At 48.9% G+C, this 19,813-nt stretch overlaps 1 long non-coding RNA gene across 2 annotated transcripts in view; it reads right to left on the bottom strand.

The window, feature by feature from the left end:
* Window positions 1-1,097: 1,097 nt before the first annotated feature.
* LOC135914734 (uncharacterized) overlaps window positions 1,098-19,813 on the bottom strand; it is a 32,584-nt gene continuing 13,868 nt past the window's right edge. For both annotated transcript variants that reach the window (XR_010568400.1, XR_010568399.1), the window contains exon 4: window positions 1,098-1,295. This is a non-coding gene — a long non-coding RNA (uncharacterized lncRNA). The remainder of the gene's footprint in view (window positions 1,296-19,813) is intronic.

Here is a 19,813-nt window from a genome sequence, read left to right as displayed (position 1 = left end):
TCCATGTCGGCGAAGAACAAGACAGTTATATGCTCTTCAGAAGCCTCGTGGCTTCTAAAGAGCCTTTGGCTTCGCCTCCATGTCCGGAATTGGCCTGGTGATGGGCAAGTTTATGGTGCAGGCACCGAGAAACCACTTGTAGAGCGCCTCTTCCACCTCCTGGTAGGCACCTTGTCGAATGCGTTTGCACCTGTTCTCTACCTAGCAGTTTCTTTGTCGGAAGTCTCGGCCATGCGGATGATTCTCTACACTGTCGGTTGCGATAGTATGCACTTCTTCACCAAGTCAGACACTTTTTTCCTAGTAGCGTACGGTGAAGGGCTAGTTGGTAGGACATTATGAGAACAAAGAAAAACTGCGCAAAAAAGAACAAGACAGAGAAAGAACCACACGACACAGGCGCAGACTAACAACTGGTTTAATGCTCCAATGCCTCTTTCCTACCAACGACAGAGAGCATGCGCATCAACTACAAAGAGCAATGCCGCTATCATGTAGTCAAGCCTAGAAACACCAACTCCTTGCGGTACAAATGTGTGGAAGCCTCACTAACACATTTATCTGGCCCTAATATCGCGATTTCTAAAGCTTCGATTACTTCGCGCTCTTTCTTGCGCGTCCGACAATCTTAGTCCTGCCGAAAAGTGGGGTACAAACTTTGCCGTCATGCCTGCAGGTCTTGCAATGCTTAGGAAGATGTTGTCCTCTAGAATCATTTAGGGAATTGGCATGTTCTAATAATCTAATATTAATGCAGCGGCCTGTTTGTCCAACGTACACGTTGCCACAACTCAGCGGAATCTCATAGATGTGGATTATGATAATGGGTGGCATGCTGGGTGATGGGTGGCACGGTGGGTGACGGGTGGCACAGTGAGTGCTGGGCGGCACGGTAGGCGGCACGTTGGATATCATTGTGGGCACAGCATGTCAAAGGCAAGTTGTGTGATGAAGGAGCAGCCATTGCTATTTGGAAGCTCATGACAAGCTGTCTTCATGTGATGTTGAGTATTGTGAAGCGTACAGTCTGTATATGCATGTGGCCAAGCATGCGGCTATTTTCATGCCATAAAGAATCAATCTGTAAAGCACCGTACTATGTTGCATATCATCACACTTTATTGAAAAAAAACATCACTGGACTTATACGATATTTACTTTTGCACTTGTTTGCCCCGGCGACCTGCTTCTGTAAAGAAAGCTCCGAAGGTGCTTCCGCAGAGAAGCAAGGTGGTTCTCCGGAGGTGGTGCTGGTGGCCCCATTGGATGGTCACTTATGTATTTCTCCAGGCAGTCTAAAAGAAGAGTGCAATAAATATAGAAGTAAATTGTTTTTGCAATGATTTGTAGCAATAGGTGAATGAAGGAAATCTGCTGCAATCACAACAAAATGCAGCAAATGTTACACACAAACATGCTACTTAGTGCGCAAGCCAGCACAGGTTTATTTGTAGTGAGAATGCACCCAGATTCATCACAATGTTTTGCAGATTTACATGGGATTTTTATGTGCTTTTCACCAAAGCCACGCTTGTTCTCATCGGGACGTTGGCTTTGCTGCAAAGTTTTGTCACATGCAGTGGCGTAGCAACAGGGGGGGCCGGGGGGCCGTGGGCCCCGGGTGCAAGGGGCCAGTGGGGGGGTGTGTCATATACGTCTGAAGACACCCCTTTTTCCGCCGGCTACACCCGTGGGAGGGGGTGACAAGACCTATGGGCCCCGGGTGCCAGACCACCTAGCTACGCCACTGGTCACATGGCAGCTGTACGCAAAGCCTCATGGGGCAGATCTTGGGCTTCTGATTTTGTATTATTTGTATGCTCTTCAACCGCCCAAATCCCTGTCAGATTGGGACAGCCACGATTTGATTACACTGTCTCTAACGCATGCAGGACAGCTGCAAGGTGCAAGCTGTCTCGTTTGTCCATTCTATCACTCGTTAGTGTTACTTGTTGCTCGTGCAGTTGGTGAGGAAGCAGGTCGTAACTTTAGCATTTGCCATATTGGCATAAAAAATTTTATGTAAAAGCTGTAGTGATGGCTGGCTTGCAAGCTTTATTTAGCTGCAAATGATGGCAAACAATGTTTTAAAGTGAAGATTTCTTTGCCTCTTCCCTCAACATTATGGGCGCTGCTGCTGCTATGGTATTGTCGGGCGTGCCACTGGGTTTCTTGCAATATCACCAGATGGCGCTCACCTCTGCATAGCCTGACTGGCGCTGCTGTGCCAGCATTTTACAGTTTGTGTGTATTGCACGTGCTGTGCTTGTTTTAATTTCTATGTGACAAAAATGCAGATGCTGGGCTGTGATAGTGTAAACATTACAATCATCCTTAGCCTGAAGAAAGCGCTCCGAGCTGGAATCTTGACAGTGTGTTGGCCACGTATGTAGAACGAGCCCGTAAACATGCGCCAGCAAGATGGCTCCAAGGCATGCACTTGACGTCGAAGACACCCAGGCCCAAAAGAAGCATCACACAGAACAGAAGCGTCTTCGTTACACAGTGAAATGTAGTGCAGACCGCGAACTTATGTATACATACAATTATAACAACTCATTGAAGTATGCACAGCCTCATAATTCAATTAAAGTTTAATACTTCTGCCATGATGCAGTGCGCCATGTGAGGTAATGAAAACGCTCAATTCCCTCTCAGAGATTATGAACAATGACTCGCAACAACGCCTCTAGCAAACACATCTCCCTGTGTGTTCTGTGGACTATGCAGAAGTGGTGCACGCAAGGTAACGCTTAACATCAACTCGTCACTCTCGTATTGGACTAAACACCGAAGAAATTAGATTTGCCACAGACATCACCGTTAATTATTGTCAAAGCAAACAGCTTACACAGCTTTGTGTACATAGATTCTCACAGTGCATGGGATCCGCCATTTTTTCGTGTTCTACTTTTCAATCTCCATATTGCTACTTTGCTAAGCTAACCTATATCTTCTATGTAAGAAAGCCTAATGAAGCATTTTAAAATAATACAGAGCAATCTTTTATGCTCGCCTGCTTCTAAAGAAACATTTCTGTAGGAAATGAAATCTGCAGCAGAGTGTTGATGCCAGTACAAGAGTTACCGGTACTTTGATCCATAAAACAATTGAATCTTAGCAGAAGGCCAGTAACAGCCACACTATACAGTCGTCCATTCTAATCCAAGCTGGCGGAAAGCGCTGGAACTCTGCATGCAGATGCTGGGCTGTGCATGATGCACAGCGCCTTGCTTTTTTTGGCACCGACAACAGGCATGAAAATTTTAGGAAGCTTTGCGCAGAACAAGATCAGCTATCCAGGTCACAGCGTACATGTGACTAATGTACGAGGTGCTTTCGTTGTGTAGCAATTCTTTCCTCATTCTTATGCTTAAATAAAATGAGATCACTGAAAGTATGCCGAAAGTGCTGATAGGCCATATCTTACAAATTTCAATGAACAGAACATCCAAAATCAAGAAAGGGGCTGAGAAATAGAATAGCACACTGTGGTATAAAGGTTATAAACAGGGATGAGGTGCCTCAGAAAGGCTGGCCAACATTTCGACAGGAGGAGCTATCTTTGTCAAAAGCAGCCTCATCAGCCTCGTCATGTTAGTTTTAAAGGGTTAGTAGAATGGCGTCACGTGTGGTTGTTGTCGGTGGCAGCTGGTTGTAAAGGGAGGGACTTTAAAGAGAATGAGCGTTGTTGTCTGACAACTGTAAGCATGGTGCCTAAGACAAGGGCACAAGAGCAGGAGAGTAAGAAGGCAGCGAGAAAAGAAACGAAAGAAAAAGAAAAAAAAAAGATGCCAAGAAAGAAAAAAAGAAAGAAGAAAAAGAAACGCATGCGAGGGCGTTAAAAAAATTATAGAGTTTTACGTGCCAAAACCACTTTCTGATTATGAGGCACGCCATAGCGGAGGACTCCAGAAATTTTGACCACCTGAGGTTCTTTAACGTGCACCTAAATCTAAGCACACGGGTGTTTTCGCTATTCGCCCCCATCGTAATGCGGCAGCCGTGGCCGGGATTCGATCCCGCGACCTCGTGCTCAGCAGCCCAACACCATAGCCACTGAGCAACCACGGCGGATCATGAGAGGGTGTTGGGGAAGCGAGGGGTTAGGGAGCATTCAGGGGTGTCATTGGCGGCATGTTTCTGCCGCTTTAGAAAAGCCGGTTAGGCAGTCAGTGCGCCAGTGACAAAAAAGACCTAAAAAGAGATCAGTTGAAAGAATGACTTGAGTAGCGTAGCAGCAACGCGTCAGGTAATTTTAAAGGAGTTAAGATGGCGACAAGGAGTCTGGGATGCAATGCATGTGGTAGCTGGAAGGCAGCGGCATGGTCTTTTAGGGACGTTAGCCTCAGTAGGTCAACGTAAGTGTTGTCATGGCGGTATAGAGAACTGGTGATACCTTGTGTGGCTGATGTGCAGAAAAAGGTATTCTGGCATCTGGGACTTTCGAATGTGTTGGTGAGGGTGTTAAAAAAAATATAATAGAAAACAGACAAAAAAAGGGGGGGGACTGAAACCAGAATAACAATAGGAAGATGACATGAGTAAAAGCGAGCAGAGGCAGGTGTACATGGAAAAAGGGGTCGTACAGTTGATATAAATGTGAACACATGAAAGAGTATATTAAATTGAGTTGTAGGCAGGGAAAAATTGGAAATGGTGGAATAGGTGAAGAATTAAGTTTAGCTGGTGGCACAATGTGTTTTATGCCTTGGTTGATGACATGAGACTTTCAGATTTAAGTTACAGCTTTACAGATTTTAAGGAGGAACACGGGTCTTTAGGACGAAACAGTAGCGAAAAAAAACTGACATGTTGAAAATGAGAAGGAAGAAGAAGAAGGCGGCGAGTGAAGAAGCGTTCTTTGGTTCCCGCATTTTCCCAGCTTTTCTTGTATTTAATCGTCGCGAGCCAATGTTTATTTGTGCACATCTTCCCCGTGAAGTTGTAAGGACCACGTGGATACCCTTTTTGCCACAGCGAGTGACTTTTCACCATTTTACAGACATTCCTGTGCATCCGTGGGCGGCGTCTAACGAGCACTTCGGAGACCACGCCTTGGCCTCCGGGGCGGCTCAGTGCCACTCGTCCGCTACCATCATGGAATATCAAGTAGAGGGAGAAAATATCCCGGAGGAAGTCACTCAAGAGGAGGGATGGCAAACCGCAGGTGCTAGAAGAGCTGGTGCCAAATCGCGGGAAGCTAACCCGAACGCCATGGCAACGCCTTTGGCTCCCCATAGCTACAAGTCTACTGGCACAGCGCTGAAGACCAAGATTACTAGGGCGAGCCGAATGCCTGTTCTTCCCAAAGAAGACACGAAAATCGTTATTAGACCAAGAGGTGGGCTGAATATTTCCAAAATTGGAGCGGCCACGGTGGCTGACGCAATACTTGCAGCCTCCGGCATCAGCCAGCACGAGCTCACACAAGACACTCTGTGCCCGAACTTACAGCAAAACATCATGGTGGCTAGCACTCCCAGACGGGAGAATGCCGATCGATATGCCCGCATCAAGCAAATCCGAATCATGGGCAAGATTCACGAAATCTGCGCGTACGACACAGCCCCGCACTCCACGTGCAAGTGGGTCATACGTGGCATACCGTTACAAGACGACCCAGCGACGGTGGATGGCAAGATTGTTAACCAGAACAACCCTCTTGCATTAGCAGCCAAGGGAATCGCTCAGACTGGGACCATCATCATCGCCTTTGACGGGCAGCGGGTACCGAATTTTGTCAGGTACGGAACGCTCCTGATGAAATGTTCCCCATATCGAAAGCAAGTGGACGTATGCCACGCCTGCGGAAGACTCGGGCATCGCGCCGATGTATGTCCAACACCGAGTGACGTCATCTGTCGGGGATGCAGCCTGCCAAATCCCGATGAGCAGCATCAATGCACCCCAAAATGCAAGATCTGCGGTGGTCCGCACCTTACAGCCGGTAAAGAGTGTGCGCATAGATTCAAGACGCCGTACATTGTTTGCCGACGACGCTTCGAGCGTGCCAGGCAGCAAGAGCAGCTCCCCACGCCAGCACCAACAGCACCAACCGCACCATCCAGCACCAACCGTAGGGGCAGAAGACGCTTGGGCTCGAGAAGCCGCTCTACAAGCCGACGGGGCTCCAGAAGTCGCTCTACCTCGAGATCGCGACTCACATCGCCTTCTCCAGCACGCTCCAGCTCCAGAAGCTGCTCCAAGTCCCGTACTGGGAGCGACTCATCCAACAGCTCACGTTCGAAGACCCCCAACGGCGGTAAAGGCAAGTCCTCTCTAACGTGGGCCGATAGGGCCCATGGCAACCAAACGCAGGCGTCCAGCTCTCAAGACTCGCACGACCTGCGTCTCACGAATGAGCTTGAAGAGCTTAGGCGTGCCAATGATAGTCTTAGAAAGGAAAACGCTCTGTTCAAGCAGGAAATCAGTCGGCTAGCCGCCGAGATGGCAGAAATACGAAGATTGGCGCTCACACAGCCACCTTCTCAGCCTGCCGCATGCTCTTCGGCCATGGACACAGTGGAGGCCCCTCCCAAGACGGTTGCAGTGAAGCGGCGTGCCCTGGATGACTCAAGAGGAGACGAGATGGTAGAATTCCTGTCTGACCTCAAGAACGCCATCTCCAACATACAGACAGGTCTCTCTCACGTACAAGAAATGATCGCGCACTCTCAGCTGGGCCTGGTCGCCCTCAGCGCTAGAATACTTAGGCTGGAGGGAAGGAGCCACGGATCTTTGCCAAGCACATCTACAGCACAAGTCCCAAAGTTGCACAGCGTCATTGCCTCACCGATGGAGGGTGCCATTACGAATGCGGCACTTTTGCAGTCCATTCCCAAGCCCAAACATGGATAATGGAACTAACGTCCTAACAATGTGGCAGTGGAATTGCGCAGGGTTCGCCAGCAAACGGGCGACCCTGCGACAATACCTAAAAAGCGTAAAGGACAAACCCCAAGTAATCGCCTTGCAAGAAACGATCACATCATCACCTATCAAGCTCCCCGGTTTCGTTACGGTGGCTTCCACTGAAGGAGGAAGGGGGGTCGCTATCCTGGTCAGTAAAAAGTTCACGTGCCTTCAGCGAGATCTTGGTCCCGCAGACAATGGGATCGAGTACGTCGTGGCCGAACTCCTTGTCGACCCCCTACGCAGCGCTTAAGAAGAAACAGTATCTTCATACTGAATGTTTACTGCAGACCCAGCGTTCACAGAGCCAGGCCTGGTGGTATTCTCAAGAAGGTCGTGCATTTAGCCGGCTGTCAGCCTCTAGTCGTCATGGGGGATTTTAATGCTCAGCATCAGGCGTGGGGCTATTGTACCAATACGAAGAAGGGTAGAGACATATGGGACGCGGCAACGGAGGAAGATCTTACGCTGATAACCGATAAAGACTTTCCAACCAGGAGAGGGAACTCGGTGTGCCGAGATATGACTCCGGATCTTACCTTTGTCAAGAACCTGGAAAACGTCAAGTGGACCAACACAGCCATGGACCTCGGTAGCGATCATTGCATCATCGAAGCTGTGATCAAGACTGCCCGTAACAAAACGAGGACATTTAGGTTCACTGACTGGGACTTGTTCCGAGCCAACCGCTCCAAGCGCGTCCTTAACGATGATATGGACCTAGACTTGGTGCGAAGAGATAAAGAAGGATGCGGCTAGAGCCACCAAGGAGGTGACAACTGATCTGGAGGTGGACAGGATGGACAGTAGGCTGGCGCATCTTTTGGAAGCCAAGCAGGCACTGCTCGGGAGATGGAAGACTCAGCGCCATAACAGAAGACTACGCAAGAAAATTTCCGATATAAACAAGATGATAGAGGCTCATTGCAAGGTGCTATGCAAGCAGCAATGGGACGAGCTGTGCGACTCGGTGGAAGGCCAGCTCAAGAACGGTAAAAGCTGGGGTCTCCTTAAGCACCTACTGCACGATGGCAACACCAAGTCCAACCAGAAGAGAGCTTTGGCGAAAGCTGTCCATTTGGCCACCGACTCGACTCCAGATGAGGCAGTCACAGAGCAGCTCATAGACAAGTACCTGGCGGCCACGGACGATCCGGTGCCCCCCCCCCCAGTTACCCAAGTACGAAGGGCGTGACATACCATCTATGGACGAGGATTTCACCGTGGCTGAGGTCAAGCGAGTTCTTGCATCCCTCAACGGCAGATCTGCCTCTGGGCCCGACGGGATCACCAATAAAATGCTCAAGCATCTCGACGACGCCTCAGTCGAGTTTCTTACGCGCAAGATGAATGATATCTGGTGCAGCGGCCTCATTCCCAAGAGCTGGAAAACAGCCTACACAGTACTCATACCGAAGCCAGGTAAAGCGCCGAGCATCGACAATCTAAAGCCCATCTCCCTGACGTCGTGTGTTGGAAAGATGGCCGAGCACGCCATGCTTAACCGCCTCACTGACCATCTCGAGTCTAACGAATGCTATACACACAACATGATTGGTTTTCGGTCGGGGCTTTCGACTCAGGATGCCATGAGACTGATCAAGCACCAAATCATTGACTCTACCTCTGCCGACACTAAGGCAATTCTCGGCTTGGATCTGGAAAAGGCTCTTGACAACATATCGCACGCCTTTATTCTCAAGAGCCTGACAGAGTGTAACGTCGGCAAACAGGCGTACAATTTCGTGCGATCCTTCCTTTCCTCAAGGTCCACTAGACTGAAGATTGACGAGTTTTTGACCCACGAAATCCAGCTTGGCCCAAAGGGAACACCTCAGGGGGCGGTGATCTCCCCGATGCTGTTCAACATCTCCCTGATCAACCTGTCGAGGGCCTTTAACAAAATCCCCAACATTAACCACACGATCTACGCGGCTGACATCACCATCTGGTGCTCCAGTGGATGTGAAGGGCAGGTCGAGGGTGCTTTGCAAGAGGCCATCGATGTGACGGAGCGGTATCTTATCCCCACCGGGCTAAGGTGCTCGCCCGCAAAATCCGAGCTCTTGCTCTACAAGAAGAGGCCCAGAGGCGGTTCACACCGGTCCTGGAAGCCAACAACGGAGAGCCACATTACATTATTCACCGGTAAGGGCTCCCCAGTACCGCAGGTAGACGCTATCAGGGTCCTAGGAATGTTTATCGAGTCGAACGGGGCCAATGGAGCAGCCCTCAAACGCATTTGTTCCAAGACCGAAAGCGCCCTCGGCCTGATCCGAAGAATCGCCAATAGGTACTGCGGAATCAAGGAAGACAATCTGATCCGGATTATCCACGCCTTCGTGCTATGCCACCTCGCTTATTCAGGGGCTATGCACAACTGCAGCGATGCAGCGGTGGGGTAGAGGTAGAACACCCGCCTCGCGTGCAAGAGGTCCGTGGTTCGAATCCCGGTGCCGGCAATTTTCCACCGGATTAAAAAAAAAATCCGTGTGTTGATAAAATTGCATAAACAGGCCTGGAGTGTGGCCTGATCCCGGTGACCAGAACTGGTAACGCACTCCCTCACCAGAGCAGGATTGGCCACCCTGGTGCAGTACTTGGCCACAATCTCCTATATGAACAACACAATCAAACCCCGGCCCTCAGTCCCCTGCAGCTGTGAAGCAACTGACCATGGCGGCGGTCAGACCTGCGACGCAGCAGAGGGTGCTAAGAATCACTGGCTCCGGACAGGCCGCCATTGGAATATGAACCTGGCAACGTTTAACGCTAGAACAATATCTAGTGAGGCGAGTCTAGCAGTGCTATTGGAGGAATTAGAGGGCAGTAAATGGGATATCATAGGGCTCAGTGAAGTTAGAAGGCCAAAAGAAGCATATACAGTGCTAAAAAGCGGGCGCGTCCTGTGCTACCGGGGCTTAGCGGAGAGAAGAGAACTAGGCGTCGGATTCCTGATTAATAAGAATATAGCTGGTAACATACAGGAATTTTATAACATTAACGAGAGGGTGGCAGGTCTTGTGAAACTTAATAAGAGGTACAAAATGAAGATTGTACAGGTCTACGCCCCTACATCCAGTCATGATGACCAGGAAATCGAAAGCTTCTATGAAGACGTGGAATCGCCGATGGGTAGAGTGAAAACTAAATACACTATACTAATGGGTGACTTTAATGCCAAGGTAGGCAAGAAGCAGGCTGGAGACAAGGCAGTGGGGGAATATGACATAGGCACTAGGAATATCAGGGGAGAGTTATTAGTTGAGTTTGCGGAACAGAATAATATGAGGATAATGAATACCTTCTTCCGCAAGAGGGATAGCCGAAAGTGGACGTGGAGGAGCCCGAACGGCGAGACTAGAAATGAAATAGACTTCATACTCTGCGCTAACCCTGGGATCATACAAGATGTGGACGTGCTCGGCAAGGTGCGCTGCAGTGACCACAGGATGGTAAGAACTCGAGTTAGCCTAGACCTGAGAAGGGAACGGAAGAAACTGGTACATAAGAAGCCGATCAATGAGTTAGCGGTAAGAGGGAAAATAGAGGAATTCCAGATCAAGCTACAGAACAGGTATTCGACTTTGACTCAAGAAGAGGACCGTAGTGTTGAAGCGATGAACGACAATCTTGTGGGCATCATTAAGGAGTGTGCAATGGAAGTCAGTGGTAACTCCGTTAGGCAGGATACCAGTAAACTATCGCAGGAGACGAAAGATCTGATCAAGAAATGCCAATGTATGAAAGCCTCTAACCCTACAGCTAGAATAGAACTGGCAGAACTTTCGAAGTTAATCAACAAGCGTAAGACCGCTGACATAAGGAAGTATAATATGGATAGAATTGAACATGCTCTCAGGAACAGAGGAAGCCTAAAAACAGTGAAGAAGAAACTAGGAATTGGCAAGAATCAGATGTATGCGTTAAGAGACAAAGCCGGCAATATCATTACTAATATGGATGAGATAGTTCAAGTGGCTGAGGAGTTCTATAGAGATTTATACAGTACCAGTGGCACCCACGGCGATAATGGAAGAGAAAGTAGTCTAGAGGAATTCGAAATCCCACAGGTAACGCCGGAAGAAGTAAAGAAAGCCTTGGGAGATATGCAAAGGGGGAAGGCAGCTGGGGAGAATCAGGTAACAGCGGATTTGTTGAAGGATGTGGGCAGATTGTTCTAGAGAAACTGGCCACCCTGTATACGCAATGCCTCATAACGTCGAGCGTACCGGAATCTTGGAAAAACGCTAACATAACCCTAATCCATAAGAAAGGGGATGCCAAAGACTTGAAAAATTATAGACCGATCAGCTTGCTGTCTGTTGCCTACAAAGTATTTACTAAGGTAATCGCAAATAGAATCAGGAACACCTTAGATTTCTGTCAACCAAAGGACCAGGCAGGATTCCGTAAAGGCTATTCAACAATAGACCATATTCACACCATCAACCAGGTTATAGAGAAATGTGCGGAATATAACCAACCCTTATATATAGCTTTCATTGATTACGAGAAAGCATTTGATTCTGTCGAAACCTCAGCAGTCATGGAGGCATTACGGAATCAGGGTGTAGACGAGCCGTATGTAAAAATACTGAAAGATATCTATAGCGGCTCCACAGCCACCGTAGTCCTCCATAAAGAAAGCAACAAAATCCCAATAAAGAAAGGCGTCAGGCAGGGAGATACGATCTCTCCAATGCTATTCACAGCGTGTTTACAGGAGGTATTCAGAGACCTGGATTGGGAAGAAATGGGGATAAAAGTTAATGGAGAATACCTTAGTAACTTGCGATTCGCTGATGATATTGCCTTGCTTAGTAACTCAGGGGACCAACTGCAATGCATGCTCACTGACCTCGAGAGGCAAAGCAGAAGAGTGGGTCTAAAAATTAATCTGCAGAAAACTAATATTTAACAGTCTCGGAAGAGAACAGCAATTTACAATAGGCAGCGAGGCACTGGAAGTCGTAAGGGAATACATCTACTTAGGGCAGGTAGTGACTGCGGATCCGGATAATGAGACGGAAATAATCAGAAGAATAAGAATGGGCTGGGGTGCGTTTGGCAGGCATTCTGAGATCATGAACAGCAGGTTACCATTATCCCTTAAGAGAAAAGTGTATAATAGCTGTGTCTTACCAGTACTCACCTACGGGGCAGAAACCTGGAGGCTTAGGAAAAGGGTTCTACTCAAATTGAGGACGACGCAACGAGCTATGGAAAGAAGAATGATAGGTGTAACGTTAAGGGATAAGAAAAGAGCAGATTGGGTGAGGGAACAAACGTGAGTTAATGACATCTTAGTTGAAATCAAGAAAAAGAAATGGGCATGGGCAGGACATGTAATGAGGAGGGAAGATAACCAGTGGTCATTAAGGGTTACGGACTGGATTTTAAGGGAAGGGAAGCGTAGCAGGGGGTGGCAGAAAGTTAGGTGGGCGGATGAGATTAAGAAGTTTGCAGGGACGGCATGGCCACAATTAGTACATGACCGGGGTTGTTGGAGAAATATGGGAGAGGCCTTTGCCCTGCAGTGGGCGTAACCAGGCTGATGATGATGATGATGCACAACTGGCTCGTATCGGAGCGCAACAAGATCAATGCCTTAATCAGAAGAGTCTTCAAGCTTGCTGTCGGCCTTCCCATCCGAACGCATACAAAAGACCTCCTCAATTTGGGAATTCACAACACGTTCGAAGAAATCGTTGGAGCCAAAGAATTTTCCCAGTTTGTCAGACTCTCCGGTACCCCAGCGGGCCGAGCCATACTTGGCAAGCTGGGACGTAACCCCATGGTCGTCAGTCTCGACGCTGTGAAGTTGCCCAGCGACGTAAGGTCCTAGATTTACATACACCGGATGCCACGAAATATGCATCCCACCTACAACGAAGGACGAAGGCGAGCCAGGGGTAAAGCTCTGCTCGCCAGTGCCCGCTTGAACAAGGACCGAACATGCTTCGTAGACGCTGCTTCCTACGTTCAAGAAGAGGCCTTCTCCTCAGTGGTCATCGACTGTGATGCTAAAATCCTTAGCTGCGCAACCGTCCGCACTTTCAATTCCAGCGTTGCAGAGCAAGTTGCTATTGCTCTTGCATTGACGGACAATGTACATGACACGATTTATTCGGATTCTAAGGCTGTGTCAGGGCTTTTCAGATGGGCATGGTGGCTCCCCAGGCCCTACGTATCATCCAAAGTGCCAAAGGCATGAAACATCACTCTTTGGCCTGGTTCCCTGCGCACCTTGGAACCATTGAGGGTGCCTCGATCAACCCCAACGAGGAGGCACACTCGGCTGCACGAGGTTTGACTGACCGTGCGCTGGGCAACGCGTCCTCTCCTGGGTGACCCGAGCCTCTCTGCTCGTACAACGAAATCTGCAAATACAATTATCTGTCAAGAAGAGTCCTACCTTCGCCGCACTCCTCGGTGTGCAGGGCCCAGGCAGTCACTCTCACACAACTGCAAACAAGCACTTACCCGAGCCCCGCAGCGCTACACACAACGTACCCCGAACGGTTCCCAAGCCCGGACTGCCCTCTGTGTGGTGACTATGCGGACTTCGAACATGTCCTGTGGGGCTGCGCCTCTGCCGGTCCCCCTTTCACTCAAGAGGAAATGAAGAAGCTGATTAGGGCCCAGGATCAGACTTCTCAAACCCTGGCAGTCCAGAGGGCTCGCGACAGGGCCGTCAGGTTCCACCTGATGGTCCCCGAGTGGGCCTAGCCAGGTGGCGTGGCGTTTGCTTACGTCTATAGTGGACAAAATAAAGTTGTTTCACTCACACTCACTCACTCACATGTTGAAAATGGTGTTTCTGAAATCTACAGCCCTTTTTACACAACCAGACCGAATTTCTAAACTATTCGATCAGTATTTTACCCATATCATTGCCTGATTTCATTGATACTAGCAAAATTTGAGCCAAAATTAATACTAAAACGGCACTTCTCCTGCGAAACGCAGCTGCCGTTTCACGCATTGTAGCGTGGACATCTTGGTCTCATTTCAAAGAGCGGTCTTTTTTCTTCAATTTCCCGCCAACGCAGGCTCTATGAAGCTAGTGGATTCCTTCAGTTACCGTGCCAAAGAAGGGTCCCAGCGCGCTCTCTTATTCGTTGTTGAGCACACGTGACTTGAGGGCGCCATACGATTGGCGGAATTCCTCTCTCCTCGTCTGCCCCCGCTTCAGTCGGCCGTGCGCCATCCGCCATATTGCCCTAGCATCAGTGTCTGCTGCGCGAAAGCCCGTTTAGGAAGAAAATTCTACACGAGGAACAAGTTTGGTGGAAGAAAGGTGCAACGTACATTGATTGAGAACTGCAAGAAGCACTCTGCAGCTCAGGAAAGCGTCGAAATCGTGGCGCCCACTGGCGCTATCACCAATCCGATTGACGATAACTCCAATGTAGGCCTAGGCCTAACAAGCCCTTCGCCCTTTTCGACTGCCGGAGGTATCGAACGTAGCGTGCGTCACAACACAAAGTTTCTGCAGCCCGCAGAATTTGAAGAGGGCAAAAGAAAAACGCAAGAGAATCTGCAGCGCCTCTCATCAACTCTCGTGACGGAGAGGAAGCGAGATTTACTAGGTGATAGCACTGATGCCGCAATGCGCCCCGTTGACGGGACTGTGTTTACCATTGTCAGTTCAGATGCAGTGAACACTATATCCTTGCGGTGGCCAATTGCAACATATATCTGCAGGGGGGGCTTAAATATAGTCAGAGAGGAGCATGAATACGGACTTGTTGAGCAGTCTTGCTGAATACGGTCTTCAGCAATTTCTACGCTGCATGCGAGCGGGGCCCCAAAGAAGATAATCCTTCTTTCGAAGATTGGAAGGCCAGTCACCAGTCACAGTGCCAGAAGAACACTGACAAGAAGTCGGGAAGAATGGAAGTGGAGGCTGCTCTTATTCTTTTCAGGAGGTCTCTCGAACGGCACAACCTTCACTGCACCACTGTGCTCAGTGATGGGGACAGTCGCACATACCTTGCCTTGCAAGACTAAAAGGTGTATGGATACATAGAGATTGACAAGTAGGATTGCGTAAATCGTGTGCAAAAGCGCATGGGGACAGCTTTGTGCAACCATGTAACGAAGCACAAAGCACCCGGCTTTCAGAGCCTTGGCGGAAAGGGTCGACTGACAGCAGATCTTATCACAAAGCTGAGCGCGTACTAGGGGTGGGTTCTGAAAACGCACAAAGGAGATGTGGATGGCATGCACAAGGCAGTGATGGCTACTTACCCATCATATCACCTCCAACGACACTGTTGCAAACCATACACTTTGCCTAACAGGCCCCAACTACTGGTGCCATCAAAATGCTGCACAGGCCAGGTGCGAGCTTGCATCGAAGCATTCTCGCAACTTGCCTCCTCATGTTTGCCAGGCCTTACTCCCTATATACGAGCGCTTGAGTGATAAAACTGCTTGAAAGGTGCCCACGGGGAAAGACACAAAACAGCAATGAGAGCTTCCACTCAATGATCTGGTCTCTTGCACCAAAGGAGCGCCATGCCTCTCTCTTCACTGTGGAGGCAACTGTGGCGGAGGCAGCGCTGAAGTTTAATGCAGGCAACTTCAGAGCGTGGGTGTCTATACTCAAACAGCTGAGCCTCAACCCCAGCAGAGTAAGCAATGACCACATGAATGAGAAAGACCAGCGGGGTATGAAGGCTTCAGCTCGAAAGCGTGGATCAGTCGAAAACATGAATCAAGCCTTGAAAAAGCACCACACAGGGAACAGTTCCCAAGCTATCTGCCAGGGGCATACTAGCCTGTTATGGCTGGTATTTCATGATATAGTTGAAACTCGCGGTAACAAAATCTAGAGGGAACGAAATTCTTGCCGCAACGAAATATTTTCGGATCCCCGGCGAACAGCCATAGGAGTCGATGCATTTCCTATCTCGTGACAACGAAACTTTTTTCTATGGGGAACCAGCGCTGGATAGGCGGCGCGTCGAAAAGAGTGTGTTGCATGCCGCCCTGGCGACGAAACGCGGCATATTCCAGCCACACAACTAGACGACACACACACATACGCAGCCGTATTATAGTTCGTATGTTTCCGTTTTCGCGCCGCTTCAAGTGGACAGTTCTTGTAAAGAAGCCAGCGCCATCAAGTGAAGAAATGACGAAAGAAGCTTTTTAAGCTTTATATATTTTTCACAGTGCGTCGCGGCGAGCACGTGTGTTTCTTTAACGGTTGCGTCGTGTATCGATGCCATGCTTGCGTGGCTGCATGCCTGCCTTGCAAATCCAGCAGTTATGGCTCCGGTCGTGCTGCGCTATGGTTTCATAAGTATTAGTTGGCCTGAAGATATTCCATATTTCTCTGGCTAGACATAAAAAATTCTGATGTTACTTCACCACAGCAGTCAATGCAGAAGAAAGCTTTATCGCATCAGCTGACTCGCACAAGCAAAGGTTTGAGTGCTCCGCTGCTTGATCCGTAACAATCCTGGCTACATTTAGCCCTAATTACATAAATTTGCCGGATGCATCTCAGCGCCGAGTCCTCATCCGCATGCGCATTTTTATAAACACATAGGTGGCTTCGTCGCGCGTGCGCCAGCACTATGCGCATACAACTCGTATTACAAGGCAGCTTCCCTCCCACATAATTCTTGGCAATGAATGGATAATTTTTACCTTTCGTATCGTTCACTTGGTGCGGTGGCGTTGGAAGGGGCTTGGCGGTGGCATTGCGAAGGAAAAATGGTACATATGCCGGATGGTGCATGCTATTGCTCATTTTGTTTCCGACTAAATACCGACTGCAGATTCTGCTCTTTGGTACTGTCTGTCATGGCTGACCATCTTCACTATCGAATAAACCAAGGATACACGCGAAATTTGATTTAGAAACCAGCCCGACACCGCTTGACAGGGCGACAAGACGGGAGCTTACTCCGCTCGCCTGACTGCTTGGATCCAACGCCGCCTCCGTTCTTGTTCGTAGGGTTTAGATGGAAAGACGCAGAAGGATACATCCTCCCTCATCCCGACTTAGTTGTGGCACTTGTATACGCAACAGTATCGTCGGCGCCCTTTTGTTTTAATTCGACTTTAAGGGCACGCAAAGCAATTTTCGTCTGCGGGCGAGGCTGCATTGTGCACATTCTGACCGTCAGGGCGGCGCTGCAGGCGCCGTGAAAACTCCAGCGCTGGTTCCCCATAGCAATCCCTCATCAACGAAATTTTCCGAAACGACAGTCCGCAAATAATCAACTCATGTAACACTAGTTGTGTTCGGAAACTGCTCAAATGCATTCGTTGTGCGCTTAAATTGCATTAACTACCGCCACAGCACACTTGTGTGGCCGTCGCCATCATAGTTTACAATAAAAAAAGCCTCGCACCACCCCTTGTGACAGACGACAGCGATGATGATGATGGTGGTCGTTCGCCCGTCATAACGGGTGACTGCACAGTGTCCGGGCCAAAAATGCAATTAGGATTTATATGATACAAATAAAAAAAGACAAGAACCTTAGGCGATCTCGCACTGAGCACATTTTATTTAATCCTGTGTGCCACTACAGCTTGTGCTAAATGCGGAGCGAAAAGCCGGCGTGCGTGGCAGCCAAATCGACATCTATAACACGTGAAGGCTCCGATAACCTGGATGACGCTTTAGTATCAGTGGGCTTTGTGTACCGCCGCACATGGTCGTGTGCTCAGCGTCATTGGTGCTAGAGTGCGTCAATTGTGTGTCTCTGTGCTAATCGGACCATTTGCTTTGACAGCCTGCTAAGATCCCGCCTCCAGCCAAAACGAGGAAATTTATGACACTGCAGGATAAGGCTGCAATTATTGCCCAAGCTGAAAAGGGCAGGAAGAAAATGGATATCGCCGAAGAATTTGGAATTGCGTGCAGTTCGATATCGACGATTCTGAAAAACAAGGCCTCCATTCTCGGCGCGCTCGGAAATGGTGTGAGTGCGAAAAACAAAACGGTGAGCGCTGCGGCTTTTCCAGACGTTGACAAGGCGGTGTTTGCATAGTTTTGTGAACAGCGTGCCAACAAAGTGCCGCTGTCTGGCAGAGTTCTTCAGCAGGAAGCGTGGGACTTCGCATGCATTCTCGGGCACGCTGATTTGAAGGCTAGCCCTAGCTGGTTGAGCCGTTTCAAAGCCCGCCACGACATAGTGGCCAAAGTCATTTCCGGGGAGGCAGCAGCCGTCGATCCTTTGGCAACGTCGTCGTGGCTGCTGACGAACAAAGAAGTATTGGACCAGTACAAGCCCTCAAACATTTACAACGCAGATGAGACGGCCTTATTTTACAAGATGCTGCCATCAAAGACCCTGGACTTAAAAGGCCAGAAATGCTGCGGGGGGAAACACAGCAAGCAACATAGCAATTGTGTTGGTGCACAATTTTGTTGTGCACCAACATGGACGGCGCAGATAACGGCCACTGCTTGTAATCGGCAGAAGTAAGAAGCCCCGCTGCTTCAAAGGAAATTGTCGGCTGCCCGTACAGTACTCCGCGAACCTCAAGGCATGGTTGACCCGGGCCATATTTAGCAGCTGGCTTGAGGCCTTCGATACGGACATGCGGAACGCAGGCAGATCTGTCTGTCTTTTTTTTGGACAATTGCAGTTCCCATCATGTCGATGACGTGGAACTGGGAAACATGCGCTTGGTTTTTTTTCCACCGAACTGCACCAATGTGCTGCAGCCGCTTGATCAAGGCGTCATTCGTAGAGTCAAGTGCGCCTACAAGAAAAGGCTGATTCAGCGTCTGCTGCTGAACCTCCAGTTGAAGCGTCCCACCGTAATGGACATGTTCATGGCGCTTGAGATGATGGCCGCCGCATGGGTTGCGACGTTGCCAGCCGTGATAGCCAATTGTTTTAATCATGCCGGCTTCATTGCCACTCGGCAAGCATCATGCGCTGGTCCAGTGGCATCGCAAGAAGATTTGCCTGAAGGTGCACTAGTTGACAGTGCTGACGGCGCAGTGCCGCCATCGCTGGCCCACGCATGGGATGAACTTTCTGCCGAGAAAGATGGTGTTCCGGATGGCCTCAGCATCGATGAGTTCGTTCGTGTGGATGAAGGTGTTGTCGTCCATGAAGAGATGACTGATGGAGGTCATCATAAGTAGTGTTTGCCAAGGTGCCGACGACGCCGACGACCACCAGACACCAAATCAAGAGAGGACTGCGAACCCACGGGATGTGTTGAATGCCTTCGATGTAATTCGATCATTTTTCGGTGAGCATGATGACGACGTGCCAATGGACCACTTCTTGCAGTGCGAGTCGAGAGCAGTAAAATTGCTGCAAGGCAAGGCTCGGCAAAGTAAGCTGACTGACTTCTGGCAATAAACTTTTTTTTTTTTTGTGCAAGCCAATTTCCTTCCCTGTCTTTTCTGCCTCATTCTCGCGCTAACGAAATTCCCGCAAAAGCGAAGTGTTTTGCTTTCCTTGGCGATTTCGTTATTGCGGGTTTCGACTGCATTCCTGAATAAATGAAGCTGAGTGTGTTCCTTGCAATTTTCTCAAAACGAGCTTTTCATTCAACCTGCTTGTTTGTGGCAACAATATCTTAAGATCTAGGACAGCTAGAGCTGTAATTTTTTTTTTGTATATAAAGCTAAATGCATAAAGCTTGAAGTGCTGTAAGCAGATTCTTGTTTTTCATTTTTCTATATTTTTTTTCCCTTTTGTTCTTGTGACCTAGTAGCCATGGTGTAAGCAATGGACTTGGATTAACTGCTAAATTGCTACTTATTGTTGGATTTGAAAACTGCTTGCAGCATTTCACTCCTTAGACATTCAGCTGTACACTCATGCATTAACTATATCTTTCTGTGCAGATTTTTTTTTACCCGTTGTCTCCACAAATAATAGTAGTCGACTTTTAATTACCT

This window comes from Dermacentor albipictus, unplaced genomic scaffold (genome assembly GCF_038994185.2).
Source record: "Dermacentor albipictus isolate Rhodes 1998 colony unplaced genomic scaffold, USDA_Dalb.pri_finalv2 scaffold_14, whole genome shotgun sequence".
Classification (NCBI taxonomy): Eukaryota; Metazoa; Arthropoda; class Arachnida; order Ixodida; family Ixodidae; genus Dermacentor; species Dermacentor albipictus.
Note: the sequence above shows the minus strand (reverse complement) of the source record. Positions and strands in the feature narration are given on the sequence as shown.